This window comes from Bombina bombina, chromosome 6 (genome assembly GCF_027579735.1).
Source record: "Bombina bombina isolate aBomBom1 chromosome 6, aBomBom1.pri, whole genome shotgun sequence".
In the NCBI taxonomy this organism is placed as follows: domain Eukaryota; kingdom Metazoa; phylum Chordata; class Amphibia; order Anura; family Bombinatoridae; genus Bombina; species Bombina bombina.
Genome location: NC_069504.1, coordinates 613189993 through 613217540, shown reverse-complemented (window position 1 = coordinate 613217540; position 27548 = coordinate 613189993).

Sequence of the window (27548 nt, the reverse complement as noted above, 5' to 3'; positions counted from 1 at the left end):
AAGGAAGCTTTCCTTGTGGGCATTGTGTCTATTGTCCCTATTTGCCAAAAAGTAAAACATTTTCAGCCAATACAGGTAAAAATTATACCATTAGATGTTTTTCAAACTGTAACTCAGTGGGGGTTGTTTATCTCTTGGGGTGCTCCTGTCCCCTGTTCTATGTGGGTAAAACAAAACGTTTGTTCAAGGACAGGGTACAGGAGCACAGGGATGACATCCTCTACGGAAGAGATACAAGTGTGGCTCGTCACTTTAAGGAAGTTCATAATAGTAGTACTGTTTCTTTAAAATTTATAGGGATTGACAGAGGAATAACAAATGGAAGAGGTGGAGATGAGGATAACTGTTTGTTAAAAAAGGAAGCAAGATGGACCTTTATGCTGAATACGGTGTCACCGTCAGGCCTAAATGAAAGGATAGAATATGCATCTTTTCTAAAATAGAGATTTGTATTTAGAAGTTAAAATTTTCTTTTTTTGCTACAATTTGAGAAAAAATCAAATAAATGAGAAGTTGAATGACTTTTAAATAATCTTTACAAATAGATCATTAATTATGATATTCATTTTTCATGTAGCTTGCTTTTAAAGTTGTGGATCGTTTATGTCAAAGCTCACCTTCATAGAATCATTTGTAGCTATCCTGTAAGTCATTTCAAATTTATAGAATTTAAGTTAATATAGGATTTATGTAAAGTACATTCATCTAGACATGGTAACCAAAGAAATAATGTTTAATTGAGCTGCAACGTGCGTAGGGTTTTTTCACATGCGAATTTGTTGTTTGTTGTATAGGGGTTGCTAAACATAGAAAATGTTCCATCTTTTCAATGCAAACCTTTTTGTATTAATTTAAAATACAGATAATCATTGAACCTACAAACAGGAATGTTTAGCTTTAGAATATAAGAGGGTGCGTGCAAATAGCGAATTTGATTGGCTGAAGTGCTACCTCCCAGTTCATTGGATCTGCAATAAAGGCTGTAATTAGGAGGAGATGGACAGTCCTGACGAGGCCCCTGTTTCGCTCAGCATTATGGGGCGAAACGCGCGTCGACTTTCTTGAAAACAGCTATCACTGCACCTGTGAATAAAGCAGCTGGCCAAAGCCTGCCCGGGAATTTCAAAAAACCAAACTGAAGAAGCAAGCCTGGATCTTGCGGTAATCGAGTGGTTCTAATAAACCGCCTGGATACGGTTTACACACAGAAGCAAAACATACACCGGCTAATCTGTGTCCCCAGTGAGCAGGGAGACGCGGTTGTGAAAGGTGAGACAAGGATGTCAGAGGCTCATGTCCCGGTCCGTTCGTCAATGATACTGTGACTTTGTTTTCCCGGATTTTTGCTGCAGTACGTTAACACAGGTCTGCTATATTGTTTCTGCTTTTCACCAATGTAAGATGTTCTATCTGCTATCAAGTAATAATATTGCCAAGTTCAAGTTAACAATAGAGGACGTTTTCACCTCGGTTAACCCAAATTAACGAACATATGTTTGCCAAAAGGTTTATTTCAGCTGGATTACAAAGTGATACAAATTGCTACTAAAGTATAACATCAGATTTCCTCCATCAAAGGACTCATATGGTCTTTATTAAGGACTTTGTTCTGTTACTATCATAGAGGAATTGATACAAGATTTGTTGTTGTATTCTATTAGTTAAATATCTGCAGATCACATGTTCTAAACCAGTCTGTTTGCAGCATTTAGTTCAAATATATGTGTGATAATATATCATTTTGCTTGGTATGTGCTTTTTAAAAAAATCCACTGCAGTGGTGCATTTTAGAGATGAAAAGCATTTAAAGCTGTTTATTTTCTGTGTTGGCAGCTTCTTGCAATAAACTAGTTGCATGTGTTTGAATCTGTGCATGTGTAGTTCATTTTTTGGATTCTGTGCTACCCTACAGCCGTACATTTCTAAGGAATTGGATTAAATGGGTTTTATATTTTGAGTGCTGAAATCCCCTACTTTATTTAATGGTATCTCATATAGCTCTACCATTTCTCTTTATCTATATAATACTGGATTAAACATATATATATATATATATATATATATATATATATATATATATATATATATATATATATATGTGTGTGTATATATATATATATATATATATATATATACTGTACAACACACACACACACATATATATATATATATATATATATATATATATATATACAGTCCAAGTTAAGGACAGCACAATCTTACTTGTTCCAACCGCCAAGGTGCACTACAAACCAAACTGTATTTTCTTCCCAAGAACGTAGGCACTCGCTGGTCTTGTGAAACTTCCTGGAAGTTTTAATATTCAATCTTTGCTACATTTGATAAAGGTACAGGAATGTACCGAAACGTCATGTTAATGCAACTTTTTTTCTATGGATCAATAAATGAACTTTTTCACAAGACCAGTGAGTGCCTACGTTCTTGGGAAGAATATATATATATATATATATATATATATATATATATATATATATATATATATATATATATCAGGTTTTGAGGCCTTCTCAGTCCATCTGCACCTAGCATAATATGTTCTATGTATTCAAAAATACATATTTCCATATACATATATTTCTATTTCTATACATATGTATTTATGTGTTTATATGTACAAGTACAAGCTCCCTGGACTTGAGTGCGCAAAAACTCAGTTGGATTGAATAAGGTATATGAATATATTCACTAAAGAGTTAGATATATAGAAAACGAAAACACACTTGTTTATATAATTGTGTGTGGTGCACTTGCAAAGTCTCAATGTATATATCAATACAAGAGTGAAATGATTTGCTGCTCCTTGGTGAAGGGAGAAACTAAACATATAAATCAGTGTGAATGGGTATTGATGAAAGGACACTATCAAACTGGCTGCTGTGAATGGCCTACTAGTGAGCGGGAAGACCCTTTCTTGGAAATCCCTTAGAAAATAAAGATTATTGTGAAAAGAGATACTAGAAGGATTACTGCGCCTGTTAGTGTGCCCACTCAAAAAAATGTTTTTATATATATTGCAAATAAATACCATAAAAATAAATAGTTTGAGAGATAAATAAATACTCTTAACAAGATAAACAACACAATTTGTAGGAGGTTTTCACCAAATGAAATAGAAATTGGATATAGGTTTAGAGACACAAAATAATTGTGGTAATACAAGTATCTTCTGAGATATATTGTCTTAAAGTCCTGAGTAAATAAAACTATATAATCCTTAAATGTGTTGTAGCAAGTCTGTATGTTGCTTTATAATAATCACAGAGGTATGTATCCAAAGGAAATGTTTGTATTAACTACTTACAGGGCACACCCTCAATCCTATGAGGTAAGTGTAGGGCACAAAAGGGAGATAGCACTGTATCAGGGAAAGCTGCTGGATGTAATGAATTCCTCCCCTATGTCATCTGATTGGAGTCCACTCAACTTGATGGAAGATCAGGATTCCAAAATGGAGGATGTAGTCCCCAAAAGAAGGCAAATACTCTTTCTTGCAGGACCCTTTAGGTGGTTAATTGCCCCAAAGCTTTGCTCAGTATCAGAGTAAGTTCTGTGTAAAACATTATACTTCAGCTGCTGTTCAGATATGTATTGCATTCTGTTTGGTAGATTTTTTTTTTTTTACTCTGCAACCACTAAGTGCAATGTAGCACAATTTTGTACATGCACTCTTTGCAAGGTCATCTACCAATATTGTTAAAACTGCGAATCTTCCATAATCAACATGGCTGCTATGAGCCATTCACCTTTTTATCGTTGTTTAATTGCGTAAATTTGCACTTTATGCATTTTATGCATTATATTTGCACTATTTAACTATATTACAGTTCAGCAGACACCTGATTACACATAGTCATAATCCTGTTTAAAAGGATCACTGTGTCAAAATAGTATTTTTGAAGCAAAAAAACTGAGAATATCTAATTTGCATATCTACAATTCTCTTGTGCATTGGAAACATTGTATATTAAGAATTTCTGGGGAAAAGCAAGCGGGGATACTTGCCTAGATGTACTAACTTCCTATGCAAATATTTACATTGATATAAATAAATATATATATACATAGCTATACATCTTTAGACATGTATATGTATGTATCACTATGTAAAAGCCCTTTGCCAGCTTTTATTTCTACCTGAGACCTCCTATCTTTGAGCCCTTTTGTGTGCAATATTGTTTTTAAAATAATTTTGTTTCATTTTGTGTTATTATATGTGTAAGTGCAACATTTATGTTTGTGCAACTTTTATGTTTGTGCAACTTTTATGTTTTTAGAAACAGTTAACAGCTCTATTCCAACAAGCGTTAACTTGAATTGCGCTCAAGTGATCGCAAAAACTTACGCGCTTCACTCGTAATCCAAAGGAGGGCAGAAGTGTATTTGACCAAAAGAAAGAGTCACAGGGAAAAATAAAAAAACTCTAAATTATTAAAACGTCCTCTATGTGCTAATGAATCATTCTGGACTAATATAATGCTCCAAGCTACACTTCTCTAGCTGGCAGCAATCTCTGTTCCACCCAGCAGGAGTTTACCAACTTGTATGTGAGTAGCACTTCAGTTTCTGTTTAACAATCACCACTGTTCTCTGTGAACAGAGAGATTTGAAGGGTTAAATGTATTCAGAAATAACTTATTAAGAAGTTGTTTTTCATACATATATCTTTGTCCAGTAGACTTTCACTAACTTTTATTCAATATTTCAACTTAAGATTTTACCAGCTATCATATAAAATTAGTTATTGCCCTGAGCTAACCATGCACTTGTAGTCTTCATAAACTTGCACGTAATTGCTCTGTAATTTGAACCATAAGTGCTATAGGACCATGTTAGATCTCAGGAGCTCACTCTTTGGTAAAAAGTCTACTCCTACAACTTAAAAAAAAAAAAAATTGTCTGGTGCACATTATATATTTTGTATATTTTTTTTCTAGCTGTACATTTTTTTCTAAAGGGACAAAATATTTCTTAAAGATACATTATTATTATTATCAGTTATTTGTAGAGCATCAACAGATTCTGTAGCCCTAAAGAATAGGTATGAGATACAAGGTAACATTTACAGGGGTCAAGTAGGGGTGGAGGGTACATTAGTGTGAAGGGCATAATTTTCTGAAGGGCACATTATGTTTAAGGTTTCTAATTTTTAAAAGGTGCACAGTATTGGGAAGAGCACATTGTAAAGTTTTGTGCACGGCGTTGGGAAGAGGACATTGTAAAGTTTTGTGCACAGTATTGGGAAGAGAAAATTGTAAAGTTCTGTGCACAGTATTGGGAAGAGCACATTGTAAAGTTTTGTGCACAGTATTGGGAAGAGCACATTGTAAAGTTTTGTGCACAGTATTGGGAAGAACAAATTGTAAAGTTCTGTGCACGGTATTGGGAAGAGCACATTGTAAAGTTTTGTGCACAGTATTGGGAAGAGCACATTGTAAAGTTTTGTGCACAGTATTGGGAAGAGCACATTGTAAAGTTTTGTGCACAGTATTGGGAAGAGCACATTGTAAAGTTTTGTGCACAGTATTGGGAAGAGAAAATTGTAAAGTTCTGTGCACAGTATTGGGCAGAGCACATTTTAAAATTGCATGCACAGTATTGGGAAGAGCGCATTGTAAAATTATGTGCACAGTATTGGGAAGAGCACATTATAAAGTTTTGTGCACGGTATTTGGAAGAGCACATTGTAAAGTTTTGTGCACAGTATTGGGAAGAGCAAATTGTAAAGTTTTGTGCACAGTATTGGGAAGAACACATTGTATTTTTTTGTGCACAGTATTGGGAAGAGCACATTGTAAAGTTTTGTGCACAGTATTGGGAAGAGCACATTGTAAAGTTTTGTGCACAGTATTGGGAAGAGCACATTGTAAAGTTTTGTGCACAGTAATGGGAAGAGCACATTGTAAAGTTTTGTGCACAGCATTGGGAACAGCAAATTGTAAAGTTTTGTGCACAGTATTGGGAAGATAAAATTGTAAAGTTTTGTGCACAGTATTGGGAAGAGCAAATTGTAAAGATTTGTGCACAGTATTGGGAAGAGCACATTGAAAATGGTGTGCACTAATTGGGAAGAGCACATTGTAAAGTTCTGTGCACAGTATTGGGAAGAGCAAAATGTTAAATTTTGTGCACAGTATTGGGAAGAGCAAATTGTAAAGTTTTGTGCACAGTATTGGGAAGAGAAAATTGTAAAGTTCTGTGCACAGTATTGGGCAGAGCACATTTTAAAATTGCATGCACAGTATTGGGAAGAGCGCATTGTAAAATTATGTGCACAGTATTGGGAAGAGCACATTGTAAAGTTTTGTGCACAGTATTAGGAAGAGCACATTGTAAAGTTTTGTGCACAGTATTGGGAAGAGCACATTGTAAAGTTTTGTGCACAGTATTGGGAAGAGCACATTGTAAAGTTTTGTGCACAGTATTGGGAAGAGCACATTGTAAAGTTTTGTGCACAGTAATGGGAAGAGCACATTGTAAAGTTTTGTGCACAGCATTGGGAACAGCAAATTGTAAAGTTTTGTGCACAGTATTGGGAAGATAAAATTGTAAAGTTTTGTGCACAGTATTGGGAAGAGCAAATTGTAAAGATTTGTGCACAGTATTGGGAAGAGCACATTGAAAATGGTGTGCACTAATTGGGAAGAGCACATTGTAAAGTTCTGTGCACAGTATTGGGAAGAGCAAAATGTTAAATTTTGTGCACAGTATTGGGAAGAGCAAATTGAAAAGTTTTGTGCACAGTATTGGGAAGAGCAAATTGTAAAGTTTTGTGCACAGTATTGGGAAGAGCCCATTGTAAATATTTTAACTTTTTAAAGGGTAACAATTTTGTGAGGATCATAGTATTGTAAAGTTTTCCCATTTTTGTGAAGGTGAACAATTTTTATGAAGAGCACATTATTGTTCCATTTTTTTTGAAGGGGCACAATTTTTGAAAGGGCAAATTATCTCTTTTAAAGTAATAGAAAAAGTTGTTATTTATTTTGAGTGTATAGAGAGTGTATTTTTGTTAATACAAAGGGGTAGATTATCATAGGGGTAGCATATCATGTCTGCTGCACATCGATAAATGCAGACAGCATACTCTGTCAGCATTTATCATTGCACCAGCAGTTCATGTAAACTGCTGGTGCAATGCCGTCCCCTGCAGATTCACGGCCAATCGGCCGCTAGCAGGGGATGTCAATCAACCCCATCGTATTCGATCGGGTTGATTTCTGTCCGCGGCCTCAGAACAGGCGGACAAGTCATGGAGCAACGGTCTTTAGACCGCTGCTTCATAACTTCTGTTTCCGGCGAGCCTGAATACGGAGTGAATAAGAAAGTGGGCTAGTAAGAAATATCATAGATCTACTAGCTCTTTTGCATATTTTTCATGCCCAGTATATATATATATATATATATATATATATATACACACACACACAATTGTAAGGCTATCTCGGTATGCTTGTGAGGCTATTTCAGTATGCTTTTATGGATAGTATGCTGTTAAAGATACCAAGAGAAAGTGGAAAATTTGATAATATAATTAAACTGGTAAAGAAAAATAAATATATACTCATCTCCCTTTAGCTCTTTAGATAATTGTTATGGAACAAGAGGAGACGCAACAAGTATCTCTTATTGTTTGTACATCACAGGTGCAGCTTTAAAGGTTTCAAACTTACCAAGGAATTAGTGCCAGAAATCTCATTATTGAAATAATGCTGTTCATTGTAAGTGCCATCAGATCACATCACTGAACTAAGGAAGATAAATTACACAGAACATATCTGCACAGCCTGTACTGTATATGCATTTCCAAACTCCATAATTCCTTATATATTCAATATAAACATTGCGTGCAGCTTGTCTCTAATCCCTGTGCTTGTTAAGGAGCTTAAAGTGTAAAAATCATTGATTTCAGGGACTTTTTGGAGTTCAAGGTCAAAGTGATTATTTCATGTTATTTTTTTTTCCTTAAACCTATACAAACTCATTGTACTTTAGTTTTTCAAAGATGTATTTTATCTGCATAGTTAATTAAAAGCTGTGCACATAAGACTTTATAAGCCAGTTCAGCCCTGGGACCAATTACAGGAAAAAAATGTTAAACATTTCACTATTCATAAAACAGATTGCCCACATATGCTGTCATGTATTACACTGAGTCATGATAAGATCACTTATCACACGTGGGATACCATCATAATCTCCAGTTCAAAAATAATTACAGAAAGAACAGTTATCTACCAGAGTGTATTTCAGAGCACATTTTCAGCTAGAGCTTTTCATTGTGGTGCAGAAGATCGCTCTAATGTTTGTGAGTTTTGAGTTTGGGTCAGGGAGTTTGGATTTGGAGACGTGTGTGAGAGATGTTTGAGCAAGGAAATATCTTGCAGATTATAAGTGGGCATAATCTAGGGAGAGGGGAAAGCTGTTATGGTTATTGCAAGTGCTACAAGAAAAGAATTTATGAAGATAAACTGACAAAGCGCTAAGATGTTTTCTTTCAGTTAATGTAATAAGGTTAATTAGATAAAAAAAAAAAAAGGTAAAAATTATGTTAAAATATGTTATTAAACAAAGGAATGCAACATTGTAGCAATTTTTAGCAATTGAGCAAAATACATGTGGTAAAAAGTCATATAAATATAAAAATAAAGGAGCTAGCCAGCAACTGGTGCAGCAGCATTTAGGCAGAGCTCCGTGTACACAGAGTAATATAACTGTTTATTAGCTATTAATTGAGAGCATAGCAACCAAGAGCCAGCTTCTACCCACATCTACAACTAGTGGGAACCTAGCAAAGTCAGGTTGAGAAGGTTTTGAGCGAGTGCACAACGGACCGGAACATCAGGACCGGATCATAACTAGGAAAGTTAGCGGCTGCGGCCTATTCCGGGCCTTGCGGTCATTTTAAAAAGGGACAGAGCAATCCGAGACCCTGTCTTCAGCTCCCACTCAGTAAGAGAATACAGTGGCAAAGGACTGCAAGCTACATTCGGATAATTAAAGTAAGGAGTAAGCTGGAGGCCCTTGCACCAAGCGGACTAGGTGGCTTTCCAAAGCTCAATAGCTGGAGGTGGAACTCAGTGTTTCCAAGCTGAAATTACATCCTAGGACAAATTGAAAGCACAAAAGTAGCAACAAAGAGTACAGCTGGAGTCATACGGTGTCCCTGGAGAAGGGTTAGTGTCGGGAAAATCACCATCTTGAATGGAAACCTCAATATTTAAACAGCAGCTTTATTAAAGACAGCCTCTGATCTAGAGTAATAATCTTGGATGCCTATATGGGATAATTGCAGACTTTGAAAGGAATCTGATACATAAAAGACTCCATACTTTAATCCCGTATAGCAGGGCATTAGCTTCAGGCAGTCCAGAACTTTCAACCAGAGCGGCTGTACAGAACAACAAAACTAGTTTTGGAGCCTGATTGATTACCGTCAGTGTTGCCCTTCAGCCATAGAGACATTGCTCCCTCCCTTTTCCCGCCACCCAGAGTGTGGGCGGGTCATATCCCAAGCTCCCTGTTCCGGCATCGTCCTGTGAGGACACCATCCCTGGGGAGAGGGGCTTTGTGGGCCGCTATGCACATTTGATTTTTTGTACCTGAAGGGGTGTATACCACAGTTAAGAGACTTTATACCATCTGCCCTCTCTCTCCCTAGACCTGAGGTATCACCTTGGGCACAGGGCACCGAGGGATATTTCTTGAGTAAGTCTAAGAACTGGCACCCCGATGCTCACCACTAATCTAAATGCAAGAAATGTTTGAGCCTACAGTAATGAGCAGTATTAGAAAAACACAGTTTCAGCGGACTCGGGGGACTCCCCTCCTTATGTACCCTCTGTAACACTTGCCAAATAGGTGGTTCCATAGTGTCCTGATGTCAGATCCAAGCCTTATTTTGCCATATACAGCTTTATTCTTGCAATGAAGGGGAGAAATCAATCTGTTAAAGACTGTCTCTCAAGGTCTCAGCTCAAAAAGAAGGAGGGAGCTGGGGACCTCTCTCTGGATGGGGACTCCCAGCAATCCTCTCCTAAAAGTCAGCGCCGACTGTGACTTCACTAAATGGTGAGCTCCTGCAACAAATAAAGCAATTATTTCAAGAAGTGATGAGAGCCACTCTCTCTGAATTAAAACAAGACATTTCAGACATAGGAGACAGAAGTGCAGCTCTAGAAGACAGAGTTGACGAAATTTCAGATGAGATATCCAATCTTCAATCAACCATTCAATCTCAGCAAGAACAGATCCAAAAGCTGGAAGATTCTTTAGAAGACCTTGAAAATAGATCCAGGAGATCTAACATCAGAATACGTAATGTCCCTGAATCTTACAATAATCTCTCGGAAACACTTGTGAAGCTATTTAAACAAATACTGTCAAAAGTGGATCCCTTACTATTCCTCATGGACAGAATGCACAGGGCACTTGCCAGGCCACCTACACCATCATCTGCAAGGGATGTGATCACCAAGCTGCATTATTTCCATGTCAATGATCAAATCATGCAGACAGTCCGTAAGCTACCTAAAGTCATCTTTGAAGGCCACAACCTGCAACTATTCACCGACCTCTCACCAACAACCCTCAAGAGAAGAAGGGACCTCAAACCTGTGGTTTCAGCTCTGATTAAGGCGCAGATTAAGTACAGATGGGGATTTCCATTTAAGCTGATCTTCATGTTCGCGAAAACATCTTACACGTGTAAGATCCTTGGAAAATTGTACCTGGACAATAATATTGCAGAGGTGTCTTCTCCGAAACCACAGCGTAAAGCTATAGCAAGAGACTAAACACCAGTGAGCAGAAATGGCAAGAATTCCAGATCCAGACAAGAACAGGAAAGCCCCACTTGAAGACACCCTTTAGGATCACAGTGGTCATTGTTGAGATGATGATTTGTTAATACCCCAGTTGAGGGGGCTGTGAAGAAGGGGTTGTACTTGTCATTGTGCACCCTCTAGGTTTTCATTAAGTTTGGATGTGATCACAGTTTACGGTTTTCACTTTCCTTAACCCATTTCTCTCCCCCCCCCCCCCCCCCATTGAGGTCGCTGAAGTTCTCATACAATTCTCATTAAATTTAAGGAGGACATTAGGTCACCCATAGTTTCAGAGTTAAATAACCTGAGTGTCATGTTTTTCATGTTATTATTGTTCAACTTTTTCTTTGCTCGACAGGTCAGATCTACGATGACAACCAGGTTTCAGGTACAAACCATATTTACATTCCAGACAAAATATAACTGAGGTATTCTGTTCAAGAGGTTTGAGTCCATTTGTACTGTCTCCTAGAAGTGTTTAGGTGATGTCTGTAGAAATGTATAGCAATGTATGTTGGAAGCAACCTTTAGTCTATACCCTTAATAACACATAATGTCAGGGGACTCCACTCCAATGTGAAAAGACGAAAGGCCATAAGCACATATAAATCCCTGAATGCCCATATTGTCTGTATGCAAGAAACACATTTCACTAAATCCTTAACTCCCAAATACTGGGATAAAACATATTTCTTACAGTACCATGCCACGTGCCATAAAAAGAAATGTGGTATCTCTATACTTTTTCATAATAGTATTAACTTTCAGGAGGAAGAATCCTTTATAGACAAACAAGGACGCTATATAATGTGCCTTTTAAATATTTAATTCACCATTTATCTTAGAAATTTGTTGCTTGCCATATGTTATCTATAGAATTAATTCCTTTATACCTGAAATTCTAGGATTATATGGTTCTAGTCTGTTTTTATAAGTGTTGTATAAGGGAGACGTCCCTTTATTAATTAGGAAAAGCATTTGCTGTTGTTTTTATGTGTTATAAGAATTTTTAAATAAAATAGATTGTATAAAACATAAATTAGATTGGTATCATCATTTCCTAGCTTTTTTTTAGCGCTGCTAAATAAACCCCATTTTTTCTCCTAAAATTCATGATACTCAGGTTGTCATTGGAAATGTATATGCTCCCAATGAGTCTCAAGATCAGTTTTTGTCTAAAATTAGTAAATTATTGACATATTGGAAACAATATCGATTAATTATTGGAGGAGACTTCAACCTAGTGATGGATTCAGGGCTAGATAGGTCCGGTACTGGACTTTCTTCCCAGTCCCGAAATACTAGAAAGATACTATACGATTTCCTTTTGGACCACAATCTACTAGACAGCTGGCGGGTGCACAATGACAACAGTAGGGATTACACTTTTTATTCCACAGCTCACAAGGTTTATTCAAGAATTGACCATATCCTAGTGAGCTAGATCTTAGCACCTTTAATTATAACTTCTGACATTGTAGTCAGTACTTGGTCAGATCATAACTTAGTGCTAACCAAACTATCAGGCCTGATAGACCCCCTAAGAAATAGAAGTTGGACTTTAAATTCCTCTTTGTTCAAAGATAAAATATTTCTTCAGACCCTGAAGAAAGAAATTGTGGGATTCCTTCAGGTTAATCACCAGTCAGTAGAGAACCCCGCTTTTACATGGGGGGGGGGGGGGGCACTGAAAGCTTTTACCAGAGGAATGTTGATTAGAGAAGCTAGTGTCAACGTAAAAACAGCACAAGCACTCATTGAGAGGCTTAGAGAGGAGACCAAGCAATTACATATACAACACTGCTTGAACCATAGCAACACAACACTTAGAACCCTAACTGCCAAGAGAGAAGCGCTTGATAGGCTGTTGTCTCAGGAAGCTGCCAGATCACTTAAAATCATAGATATACAGTATTTTATTTATGCCAATAAGCCCAATAAAATGTTGGCTACTAAGCTTAAAGACGTAACGAGGCTAACAACTATTGCACAGCTTCAGAAACCGGATGGGTCCACTTCTAATCACCCACAGATAATAGCAGACACATTTGCTTCCTACTATCAGTCCTTGTATGCCCTACCCCGAGGTACTAACAACCTCGTTAACATGACTAAATCTCTAGATTATTTGAGTCAATGTAATTTGCCCAAACTTGATACAGTTGATCTTAACAGCCTAAATGCACTGATCAACCTCAATCAAGTTAGACTAACTATTAAAAATTTAAAATCCAACAAGGCACCTGGTCCGGATGGATACTCTAGTGCTTTTTACAAATTATTTTTGGATGAACTGGGTCCTTTATTAGTTAGCACATTTAATCACATGCTAGTATGGGGCTTTATCCCCAAAGAATTTTTATTGTTCCGCATTTCGGTTATTCCGAAACCTGACAAAAAGTAAACAGCACTGCAGCAATTATCGTCTGATTTCTTTGATAAATCTAGACATTAAGATATTTTCCAAAATCCTAGCCTCTAGACTTAATAGAGTAATGCCCAAACTTGTCCATCCGGACCAGGTAGGATTTATAACTAATAGGGAGGCCCCAGATAATGTCAGAATGGTGATTGATTTGATTAATTTTGCATCAGTGAATGGGTTGCCTTCTCTGTTCCTCTCCTTGGATGAAGAGAAGGCATTCGACCGCATATACTGGGACTACTTGGATAAGGGTTCTTGTCACGATGGGTATAATGGGTAACTTTAGCAAGGCGATCTCAACTATCTATTCGCATCCTTCAGCATTTGTTAAAATTGCAGGGTACAAATCAAAGCCTATAACTATCGCAAATGGAACTAGACAGGGATGTCCTCTTTCCCCGTTGCTTTTTGCACTTTGCATAGAACCATTGGTTGCCCATATATACGACAAAATGTAGATATAACAGGAGTCTCTGTAAAATCTAAAGAATATAAGATTAGTTTATTTGCGAATGATGTAATCCTCTCCATCACCAAGCCCCTAATCTCTTTACCTATAATTTATTCCACTATTGCTAAATTTGCTGAGATCTCGGGTTACAAAATTAATAATGATAAATGCGAGGCCATTCGTGTTAACCTACCTTCACATACGAAAAAACTTGTAGCACTTAATTTCTAGTTCTCCTAGGTGGAGGGGGGAATACATTATTTGGGAGTTATGCTCTCGGGGGATATAGAGTCCCTATACAAAAATAACTTCCCATCCCTGATCTCTCAAATTAAAAATTTACTTCGGACATGGGAAAAAATTAAAATTTCACTATACAGGAGAATAATAGGAGTCAAAATGTCAATTCTCCCTAAATTACTGTATCTTTTTAGATCCCTTCCAGTGTCAGTACTAACACAAGTTCTTACCCAACTCTAAAATCACATAATTTCCTTTATCTGGCAAGGAAAGAGACCAAGAACTAACAAACACACATTGTGTAGGGGTAGGGGTGGGGGAGGTATGGGACTCCCAGACCTTTTGGCATATTATTATGCTGCAAGAATGGCTCAGACAGCTTGATGGCACAATAAATCTGATGGCATCCAGTAGGTTGAACTGGAATCTGACATGGTCGTGGTTCATCCGATTTACAAACTTCTCTAGTCCAATTATCACAGAGGCTAGAAAAGAGACTTTACCTAATTTACGCACCATAATGCTTAGAGCACTTACCTAAGATTAATCATTCAAGGTTTTAGGCCTTGATAATGATTATTATATTGCCTTGAGAATGGAAAGATTCTCTGGGACTGGGAAGACGAGGGCCTGTTCCTTGAGTTTTACAGATCATTTGTGTACCTTTGTTGTGGATTTTGATACAGACCGAATTGAGTGTCTCTGGGGTCAAGGTCCTGACAGTATGGGCATGAACTTTATTTCCCTGTACTATGCTTAAAGGGACAGTATACACTCATTTTCATAGAACTGCATGTAATAGACACTACTATAAAGAATAGGATGCACAGATACTGATACAAAAATCCAGTATAAAACTGTTTAAAAACTTACTTATAAGCTCTCAGTTTAGCTCTGTTGAAAAGGCAGCTGGAAAGCCCACTGCAAGTGGCAAATAAGACCCCCCCTTCTTTTGCATATGAAAATACCCTTTAAACAAACAGGAGCAAGCTGGAGTAGGTAGCTGACGGTATTCACAAAAAACTTTGGGGTTTGGTTAGGAGTCTGAAAATCAGAGCAATATTATTTAAAAATAAGCAAAACTATACATAAAAAAAAAACAAAAAAAACGTTATGGGCTAGATAAATAGATCATCTACAAAACATTTATGCAAAGAAAAAATAAGTGTATAATGTCCCTTTAAAGCAAATCTCTGTTTAGCACACCATTGAATACCTGTGTTGTATTGTTATAATTATTATTTAGATTGTGAACTGTCAATGCAAGCCTCGATAACCTACATGTTATGCTATAATGATTTTATTGTCTGTATAACTGAGAAAAACAATAAAAATATTTTGCAACTAAATATAAAAATAAATATATATATATATATATATATATATACAGAATATATATATATATATATATATATATATAGATGATAGATAGATAGATAGATAGATAGATAGATAGATAGATAGATAGATAGATAGATAGATAGATAGATGATAGATGATAGAGAGAGAGAGAGAGAGAGAGAGAGAGAGAGAGAGAGAGAGAGAGATGATTAATGAATACCTTCCTTTGGCCTTTGCTCAGAAATAAAGTGTAGCAATTCTCACAGTGATACAATTGTACAAGTACATGGTATACCACAATATACCATAATCATCCCGACACTAGAAGTGATACACAACATTTTATTATTCCTATTCACTTAAAGTATAATTATTACTTCTTGGGATAATATACTAATTTTATCCTCAACTTTATTGCCTGTTAAGAGTGCCTGAATTTAGTTCACTCTAATTATTATTTAAATACAGTATACTTATTGGTCTCCCAATTATCTATCTTACATCCGATCAAGAATAGACCAATTTACATTAGGATTTTTCATATTAGAGTGGTCAATCTATCCGGTCACTTGAAGTTTATTGCTACAGATATTTAAGTTAACACATTCCTGGGTTTTTAAATTATAGTGTTTTTTCCATTATTTTAAAGTCCAATAAAAGTTATGTTTTAAGTTATCCCGCTTAATCGCCTTCTGATAACTCAGTCTATTATTCCACCCATTTGGGAATCCAGAGTGCTATTTATGTGTGCAATTCCTGGAGATTTCGATCCCCTTTTGTGTTTCAATGTTAAACCAGTACACAGCACCGTATAGTGATACTTAATCTATTTTATTAGGAGTAAAATAAAAAATACTATCCTCCTTCTATTACCTGTAATTATTAGTATCCATAATTTGATTCCCGTTTAACACTCAGTGGTGCCATTGGGCCTTTTGTCCTTTGCCATAGTGAAATATGTTCTATGTATTTATAAATAGATATTCCTATATATATCTGTATATTTCTTTACCAATATATAATCATGTATATTTATAGTTATAGATATATATTTTAGCAAAATACCGTTAGATATATGTAGAAATATGTTCTGCTATGTGAAGAACATTGTAATGTTAAATAATAATATTTTCATGTTGAGTAAGCGCACTTGCAAATATGCGATCGGGATTGCATGTTAGTAGAGTTTTTTTCCACTTTTTTTTCTCCATTCACTTCTATGGGGGAATACGTTAACGTGCCATATTTGAAGTTTGACTTCTTGCGCCCATCAGGTTATAGCATGAGCAACGCACGCAAAAACCTTACTTCTAGCAGGAACATTAAATACACTTGTAATCTTGACCTTTATATTTTGCTCTGTTGTGATCTTTTGGGTCTTCAACACAATTTCATCATAATCTCTCACATTTTCATTGTAAACTTTCTTGAATTGAGGAGGAGAAGTAAGTAACTCCTTGCACATGCCAGATACACACTCGGTTGTGGGCCCTGAGATAAGCATCCTGACTCGATGTTTAAGTTCCTCTACATAGAGATATGACTACTGAAAAATTTTCCTTGAGGTGATATTTTTTACTCCACTTCTACTACTTAAAGGGATTTATCTTGTGGGCAACGTCCATTTTATGGAGATTTTTGTTGGTTTTGACAGAAATTGTTTTCAATAGTAGTTATGTTTATTTATGCCTGATAAAAAAAACTTGCATGTTAAGATATCACACAAGAACTTTGGGATTTTTTGAGACCTTATATTGTAATGTAGGGGGTCTCTCCTTCAAATAAAGCACACTAAGGGCTAAATTACCAGTGGAGTGGTAGTTTGCGCTCCCGTTCCACTTGTAATCTAGCCCTTAGTGTTCTTTATCTGAAGGAGAGACCCCTACATTACAATATAAGGTCTCAAAAGATCCCAAGGATTACTCCTTCACATAAAGAACACTAAGGGCTAGATTAAGAGTGGAGTGGTAGTTTGCGCTCCCACTCGTGCGTGAGACTGGCTTTTTGCAAGCATTGGGTTGCATGCAAATAGCAAGTTGAAAGTAAAAAGTTTTTGCTTGCGCCCTATCTCGATGTGCTTTAAATCTCCAGGTCCTTTCTCACTGTCATTGTGCCAATACACCCAAAAGATATATCTCATGTTTCATATTATTTATAATGTATTTCAAAATATAAAGCAATTTAAAGATAATCTAAGCCCTCCTAGAGAAATAGCAGATCTGTGTTAGATTGATCTGCATTATAAAATATCTTTTCACCAGTTTAATTAATCACTGGTGACGTTTTCATCTGAACTTCATTATTATTCAATTAATTATATTGCATTTCACTTGGGTGTTTTTTAATCAACAACTTAACTTATCTTTAAAAGTTTTAACTGTAGTTAGATTTAGTCTTATAAAACCCCCACTAAAATTGACAATATTTTTATATGGAATCCATATATACTTTGTTCATTTTGTAGAAATATTGTAATTCAACATTTTAAGCAAAAGCTCATAGTTTAATTTAGAGAATATTGTCAAATTATATTGGAGACATTTAAAATGTTTGCAAATTGTTCATGCTTTTGTGCTTGACTAATAAAGTTCAATATGACACTTTACTGACTTTTACAAATGAGGAACAGGACTTGGGAATTATTATTTCAGATGATTTAAAATTTAGTAAACAATGTAGTACTGCAGCGAGTAAGGCCAGCAGAATGCTTGGATGTATTGGTAGAGGTATTTGCAGCAGAAATAGTAAGGTTCCTATGCCACTTTATAGATCCTTAGTTAGGCCTCATCTTGAGTATTGTGTGCAGTTCTGGAGGCCATATCTTCAGATGGATATTAACAAAATTGAATCTGTGCAAAGGAGGGCTACCAAAAAGGTACATGGTCTAAAAAATAAAACTTACCAGGATAGGCTCAATGACCTAAATATGTATAGCTTAGAGGATAGAAGGGAAAGAGGTGATATGATAGCAACTTTCAAGTACGTTAAAGGGCTTAGTACAACTGAGGCTGTGGGTATTTTACATAAAATGGAAAATTCAAGAACAAGGGGTCATGATCTCAAGCTGAAGAGTAGTAGATTCAGGAATAATTTGAGGAAGCACTTCTTTACAGAAAGAGTAATTTGTGATTTATGGAATAAACTTCCTCTTGAAGTAGTAATGACAAACACTGTGGGGGACTTTATGCCTGGGACAGGTATAAGGCTATCCTATGAGCTAGATAAGTTTATACTTTTAGGTAATATTGGGCATACTTGCTGGGCCTATGGCTCTTATCTGTCATCAATATATCTATCTATGTTAATATATGGGCACTTTTGGCCATTATTAGTTGTTTTATACAATAAATATTTATATTGGTATTTAGATGTTACATTCTAAATGCTTTCCATATCTTTCCATACTTTCCAACATTGTCAGTTTTGAGTTGGGACATGGTGGTGTTTATGTCTTTTGAAAAAGTAAATGCTTAAAGCAAAGATAGTTAATGAGTGAAATGGTAGTGGTCATTTTGAAATACTGAAAAATTATTAATACTAAGGAAGAATAGATTATTTCAAAGGGTATTGTAGGCAAAAACAATACCCTCTATTAAATAAACAATGTCCCTTTAACATTTATGGAAGAAAAATAAATACATTGTATGTGTATATATATATATATATATATATATATATATATATATATATATATATATATATAAAACTTGGAGAAAAAGTGGTTAAAAAACCACAAGTCTACTTTAGCCTGCACTGGCTAATTTCAAATCGGGCTTCGTCAGGCCATGTTACGTGTAAACATGGCCTGACGAAGCCCGATTTGAAATTAGCCTTGTGCGGGTGAAACGCGCGTAGCGGCATAACACTGGGGTAGCAGCTGAACCCCTTTGTTCCTTTTTGTCGACCGGATGGAAATAGTCTGAGGAGCGATATTGAGGTAGAGACTGTTAACCCCTGTATCTAAGTCGAGTTTGGACATTGTAAGAATGCTAGGGTGAGCGCAAATATTTACCTTCATTTGCATCACAGAAAAAAAGCCGGATATAACAGTGTGAAGAGCTAAAGGCATGGTGCGGACCGTCCAAGGATGGGTCAGGTGAGAAACGAGTTATCCCTGATACAGGTATCCATGTGCCGTCTCTAAATTGTTGCTTTCTCTGGAAGTTGCTGCTAAAGCCACCCTAGCGTTGTGATATAATTGATCAATATTCTTGTCATAACCAGACTGTTCTTTTCTACACTGGACAGTACATGAAATCATATACAGGGGTTATTCAACTCTAGCAGCTCCCTCTTATTGTATACAGTTTTGCTCTGTTCAACCAGCATTATCATTCTATGGAGGACTTTAAGCAGATGTCCAGTTAATACTATGTGCACTTCAGGAATTTCATTATTGCACTTAAATTATTTCTTTATGGACATTATTATTTACTTACCTCCCGGGATGGTCTTTTGTTAGAAGCTTGATGACTAATCTATCTGTGTCGACACATTAGTATCTGTGGTTACTACTTTATCCATGTCTTTAACATTATTTTATGTTATTATTATTTATTATTTGTTTGTTTGAGGTATTTCTTCTTAGAATTTAGCAGTATTGAATAAATGGTACGATGCTGTACAGGTCACTGTATCAGTGTGATTTTTCACTTTGTCCATCTGTTCCCCATTTTCCTGGAGTTTTCTAAATGGCCATTTATTAATCAGTGCAGGCTAAAGTAGACTTGTGGTTTTTTAACCACTTTTTCTCCTGGTTTTTTATTCTATACGACACTACTGTCCAGCACCCCTGGTCTGCTACATACTAATATTGCAGATCATGGTTGATTATTCTGGCCTATATGTATAATGGTGCTGTGAGATATATCTCTTTCATATATATACTAGTCCTAAAGCCCGTTCACACGGGCCGTGTGGTTTATTTTTATTTTTATATTCTCTCTCTCTCTCTCCCCTATCTCTCTCCCCTCTTTCTCCCCCCTGTCTCTCTCTCTCTCTCCCCTGTCTCTCTCACTCTCTCCCCCCTGTCTCTCTCACTCTATCCCCCCTGTCTCTCTCACTCTATCCCCCCTGTCTCTCTCACTCTCACTCCCCTGTCTCACTCTCACTCCCCTGTCTCACTCTCACTCCCCTGTCTCTCTCTCACTCCCCTGTCTCTCTCTCACTCCCCTGTCTCTCTCACTCTCTCCCCCTGTCTCTCTCACTCTCTCCCCCCTGTCTCTCTCACTCTCTCCCCCCTGTCTCTCTCACTCTCTCCCCCCTGTCTCTCTCACTCCCCTGTCTCTCTCTCACTCCCCTGTCTCTCTCTCACTCCCCTGTCTCTCTCACTCTCTCCCCTGTCTCTCTCACTCTCTCCCCTGTCTCTCTCTCTCTCTCCCCCCTGTCTCTCTCACTCTCCCCCCCCCCCTGTCTCTCCTGAGGTAATTGTTTTTACTATGTGCTATGTAGCACATACATAAGTCCTGAGTTAATTGTTTTTACTATGTGCTATGTAGCACATACATAAGTCCTGAGGGCATTTTTTTTTTGTACAATTTTTTTTTTAAACTAAAATTTCTGTTTTCTATGTCCAGACCCAATTCTTTTAAAGTAAAGAGCAAATGTTTTTTTTTTAAATGTAAATATGTTTTTTTTTATGTGAATCACATCGATAATTCCGGAGCTTTCAAAGAAATGACCTTTCTATCAGTGCAATACAAATGCGCAATGTATTAAGTTATGCCTCGCGACGCTTTCAACGGCTAGTCACGCTGAGGCTATGTTTGCGTGCGCGTGGGTTCGCGTGCGCATGTGTTGGGATATGTGTTGGGATAGGCTAAGTGGGTGCGAGGGTGCGCGCAGTGAAGGTGCGCGTGCGAGGTCACATGTAAGCTACAATCTGTTACCGAATGAGGGTGCGCGGGTGCGCGCGGTGAGGGTGCGCGTGCGAGGTCAGCTGTCAGCTATGCCGAGGTGTGCGGTGAGGGTGCGCGTGCGAGGTATCAACAGCTGTCAGCTATGCCGAGGTGCGCGAGGCCAAGTGTTTGTCTGAACTGCGCATGACGGCTTCAGACAAACACTTGTCTTTTATAATATAGGATATATATATATATATATATATATATATATATGCAGTGTATATATATATATATATATATATATATATATATAGACATAGAAAACATTGGTGAAGAGATTTCACAGTGACTATACACATACACATTTTGTGCAGGATTTAGTGAGCAGAATTTGGATGTCTATAATTGAAATTGTGACTGTGGAGGTGAAGAGAACACTTCCTGCACACTCCTGCCCTCCATACATGGCAGTCTAATGTACTTATGCCAAAGACAAGATGTGATCAGGACAGAGGGTGACTGGATCGCTACAGCTTGTAGATCATGCAACAGGTGCAGTTGCTGTAGAGTATAAAATAGCAACATGTATATTTGTTATTTATTTTTTTATTATTTGTTTAAAACACATTAATTTTAGTAGTATTTAGATATGTAATGATTGTTTACAACCACTAGCGCTAATTATGTTACATAACAATTTATATAGTGGCTATAACAATGTGAGACAGGGTGAGCATGGTTGTGACATGACACAGATTTTTACATCTTAAAGTGTTATTAAATGTTATTGGAGATTTTGTTACTTAACTTGTACTGGGCAGATTACTTACATTTTCTTCTTTAGCTACAGTATAATGAAAAGTAAATGTGATTTTCCCATTAATTAGAGAGGCTGGCTTCACAGATCTCCTTTGATCTGTTCAACTGAGTGCTGGTATCCTGAAGTCTTCAAATCTATGTTTATAAATCCTAGCACTAACCCCTCTCGCTTTCTAAAGCATTCATCTTATGGAAAGGTTAAAATAAGGTCAAAGGCCAATACCAAAGGTAATCCTGAATATAAGTTAAATATATACTTAAATGCTTCATTGCAGTCATCAGAGGCCTCACAAACACTGAAAGGATTCATTAAATTGAATAGAAAGATGAGAGGATTTAAAAACAAAAAACAAAACAAAAAACCACTTTATTGTGAGTTGACTTTAGAGAATCAGTTTTCCAGTACCATGGTTTATAGCAACAATTTAAAATTGGCTGGTTTAAAAATGACAACAGTTTATTCTTGTAAAAAAAGTGCACTAAAGGTTTGTACATTTCCATTTTACGTAGTAACATAAGCATCTATTTGGAATGCTTGAACAAATATTATGCTGTATTGTGAAACGTTAGATGAGCTCTTTGAATGAGTTTTTAAATTCCAATCTAATGGCTTCTGGTGACATCACACTTCAAGACAAAGCCATCAGATAGTGTGCACTAAATACCGCAATACATCAGAAACATTGTTTTGAAAGTTAATCTAATTCACCCACCCTACGTTCTTGATAATACATTTTGGCTTGTTTCACATGGCATAACTTGGCTTACAATCACTTTTGGTATTGTTTAAAAGGACACACAACTGCAGCAAGGACATCTTATAATGCATTAGAACATTTTCTTATTGCAATTTTTTTTATATACCTTTCTGTTTAACATTCTTAAGGACTTTAAACTCATAGCTCACATTGGCTTCAGAGAGGCAATACACAGCTGCCCTTGATTATCTCAGTGACCATGTTCAGCTCAGGACCAGTAGTGCATTGCTGGTCTTGAGGTTGTGTTAACTGTGGGTAGCTTATGCCTGAGCACTAATACTACATGGTATATCATGCATATTACAAGTTGAAAGTATTTATTTTTGCACGCTAACTAAACCCAATTCATGCTAACCGCTGGACTTCAAATACCGCAACAGTATTAACCTATTCTTCCCATAGGCTTTAATGGAGCGTGATGAGTCAAAAAGCCCCTGACACTTATCACTTGCAAGCTAACTCAACCGCGTTTAACTAAGGCCTAGATTACGAGTTTTGCGTTAGGAGCTATGCGGTGCTAACGAGCAGTTTTGTCTCACCGCTCACTTACATGCAGTGCTGGTAATACGAGTGTTCAGAAACCCGGCATTATAAGACAAGAAGTGAGCGTTGAGCAAAATTTTGCTCATTACCGCACTCCAATACTAGCGCTGCTTAAGTCAGCGGTGAGCTGGTCGTACGTGCTTTTGCACAATTTCCCCATAGGAATCAACGGGGAGAGCCGGCTGAGAAAAAATCTAACACCTGCTAAAAAGCAGCATAAATCTCAGTAGCACTACCCCATTGATTCCTATGGGGAAATAAAAATGTATCAATGTTAGGGGGGGGGTGGAGTAAGTGCGCTTAATAAAGCTAAAGGTATCAGAAAAAGTTTAATTTCTTCTTAGTGATCGTTAGTGTTAAATTTAGAAAGAATTGTTATTTTTTATTTATCTTATAAAATATTTTCTTTTAAAGCATACGTCCTAAAAAATTATTTATGCTTTGCAACGTTAACCAGTGATAGAGAAAAAAAGTGTATTCTTATAAATTATATGTGCTAAAATTACTCAAATAGTAATTAATAAACTTATTTAAGTGATATTGTAAAAAAAGGGCTAATGTGAAAAAAATTGTAAAAAAGTTGTTACTAGTGTTAAAAAAAATCGTTATGTGTGAAGACTCCTCACATGGAGTGATACAATTTATGAAAACTAAGTAGTCAAGAAACTAATGATACACAATGGTAGTAATATCAAATGGCAATATTTGAGAATATCTCTTAATGGGTTCAAAGCTGCATAAAAATAGCAAGTTCCCTAAAATCTCTTAGAAGATCCCTTATACAATAAATGTGCACAGATGTATAAATCTCACTTATTTATTATCAAATAAAAAGTATAAAATTTGACAAAGGGACGTCTCCCCGGATTTAAACAATTTTAAAAATGTAAAAAAGTGAACCGATCTCTGTAGTAATCAACAAATAATCAGAGACTATGTATCATATAAGCACAATATGTTGCTGTATTATAAACTCTGGTGATGACTCTTATATAGTAGATTCGTTATCCGGATTAAAGTTATTACCACTTTAGCAGTACAGGTAGATAATACAGAATTTCTATGCAAGTACCGTAATTGGTTATGTTAACGGACAAAGTTATGCTTTATAGGAGTGATCACACACTTCCTTTTGTTATAGTAAAGTCAAGTTGTAACGCTTACTTGTATCCTCTGATTCTTAGAAGAAACTCTGGAGCCTGTATCCGATGGCTATCTGCCAGCTTGGTCAGTACGCCGCATGGGTCTTGGCGTCTGTGTATGTTTACACCTAACACCCTAACATGAACCCCGAGTCTAAACACCCCTAATCTGCCCCCAACATTGCAGACACCTACATTATATTTATTAACCCCTAATCTACCGCTCCGGACACTGCTGTCACCTACATTATATGTATTAACCCCTAATCTGCTGCCCCCAACATCGCCGACACCTGCACACTATTTATTAACCCTTAATCTGCCGCCCCAATGTCGCCGCAACCTACCTACACTTATTAACCCCTAATCTGCTGCCCCAACATCACCGCCACTATAATAAACATATTAACCCCTAAACCGCCGCAATCCTGCCTCGCAGACATTAGTTAAATATTATTAACCACTAATCTGCCGTCCCTAACATCGCCGCCACCTACTTACATTTATTAACCCCTAATCTGCCGCCCCCAACATTGCCGCCACTATACTAAATGTATTAACCCCTAAATCTAAGTCTAACCCTAACACTAACACCCACTAACCTAAATATAATTTAAATAAGTCTAAAACAAATTACTATCATTAACTAAATTATTCCGATTTAAAACTAAATACTTACCTATAAAATAAACCCTAAGCTAAATACAATATAACTAATAGTTACATTGTAGCTAGCTTAGGGTTTATTTTTATTTTACAGGCAAGTTTGTATTTATTTTAACTAGGTAGAATAGTTATTAAATAGTTATTAACTATTTAATAACTACCTAGTTAAAATAAATACAAAAGTACCTGTAAAATAAAACCTAACCGAAGTTACACTAACACCTAGCACTACACTATAATTAAATAAATTAACTAAATTAAATACAATTACCTAAATTAAATTAAATTAGCTAAAGTACTAAAAAAAAACACTAAATTACAGAAAATAATAAACAAATTACAGATATTTAAACTAATTACACCTAATCTAATAGCCCTATCAAAATAAAAAAAAGCCCCCCAAAACAAAAAAAAACCTAGCCTAAACTAAACTACCAATAGCCCTTAAAAGGGCCTTTTGCGGGGCATTGCCCCAAAGTAATAAAATCTTTTACCTGTAAAAAAAAAATACAAACAACCCCCCAACAGTAAAACCCACCACCCACACAACCAACCCCCCAAATAAAATACTATCTAAAAAAAAGCCTAAGCTCCCCATTGCCCTGAAAAGGGTATCTGGATGGGCATTGCCCTTAAAAGTGCAGTTAGCTCTTTTGCAGGCCCAAACCCTAACCTAAAAATAAAACCCACCCAATACACCCTTAAAAAAACCTAACACTAACCCCCTGAAGATTGACTTACCGGGAGAAGTCTTCATCCAAGCCAGGCCAAAGTCATCAACGAAGTCAGGAGAAGTCTTCATCCAAGCCGGGTGAAGTGGTCCTCCAGACGGGCAGAAGTCTTCATCCAGATGGCGCGGTGCGGGTCCATCTTCAAGACATTCGACGCAGAGCATCCTCTTCATCTGACGACTAAAGATGAATGACGTTACCTTTAAGTGACATCATCCAAGATGGCATCCCTTAGATTTCGATTGGCTGATAGAATTCTATTAGCCAATCGGAATTAAGGTAGAAAAAATCCTGTTGGCTGATGCAATCAGCCAATAGTATTGAAGTTCAATCCTATTGGCTAATCCAATCAATCAATAGGATTGAACTCGCATTCTATTGGCTGATTGGTGGCGGCGGTGTCCAGAGTGGCAGATTAGGGGTTAAAAATTTTATTATAGTGTTTGCGAATTGCGATGCAGGAGGGCCTTGGTTTAGGGGTTAATAGGTAGTTTATGGGTGTTAGTGTACTTTTTAACACTTTTGTTATGAGTTTTATGTTAAGGCGTTGTACCATAAAACTACTACTGACTTTTAAATGCGTTAAGACTCTTGACAGGATAGGCTGTACCGCTCACTTTTTGGCCTCCCAGGACAGACTCGTAATATCAGCACTATGGAAGTCCCATAGAAAAAAGACTTTACAAAGTTTACGTAAGTCGTTTTGCGGTAAGGCCAAAGAAGTGTGTGGTGACCCTAAACCTTCAAGACTCGTAATACCAGCGGGTGTAAAAAAAGCAGCATTAGGACCTCTTAACGCTGCTTTTTTACCCTAACGCACAACTCATAAACTAGCCGTAAGTGCTCTATATTCAGTGTGAATCATGCATATTTTACATTAAACTGGCTACCCTGGTCTGACACTATCTCCTTGGGTAACCCATGTAAACGGAAGACCTCCCGGGCAAAAATTGAAGCAAGCACCTGAGCGGTAGGCAACTTCTTCAAGGGAATGCAATGTGACATTTTAGAAAAATGGTCAACCACCATAAGGATAACAGTATTGCCATTGGAAACAGGGAGCTCGACAATGAAGTCCATGGAAAGATGTGTCCAAGGACACTCACTATTAGCAATAGGTTGAAGAAGACCCACAGGAAGATGTTGAGGAGTCTTATTCTGTGCACAAACTGAGCAGGAGGCAACATACGCAGCAACATCAGAACAAAGACCTGGCCACCAGAATTGTCGAATGACAGACCAAATCATTTGGTTCTTGCCTGGGTGACCTGCTGCTTTAGGATAGTGGTAAGTGTGCAAAAGTTTGAAGACTCTCAGGAAAAAAACACTTACCACCAGGTTTCTCAGGAGGTGCATTGGTTTGTGCAGTCAGGATCTCCTCCCCCAATGTGGAAGTCAAATTAGTACATATGGTAGCCAAAATATGGTCAGGAGGTATAACTGGAGTAGGTACAGACTCCTCCTTGGACAGAGATGAAAATTGTTGAGAGAGGGTATCAGCCCTAACATTCTTACTACCAGGCAGGTAGGAGACCACATAATTAAACCAAGACAAAAATAATGCCCATCTGGCATGTCGGGGCAACAAACGTTTTGCTTCAGATAGATATGTTAAATTCTTGTGGTCAGTAAGAATGAGCACTGGCACGCTAGTACCCTTGAGAAGATGCCTACATTCCTTGAGTGCCAAAATTATGGCCAGTAATTCCCTGTCCCCAAATTGGAGACAATTTCTTAGAGAAGAAACC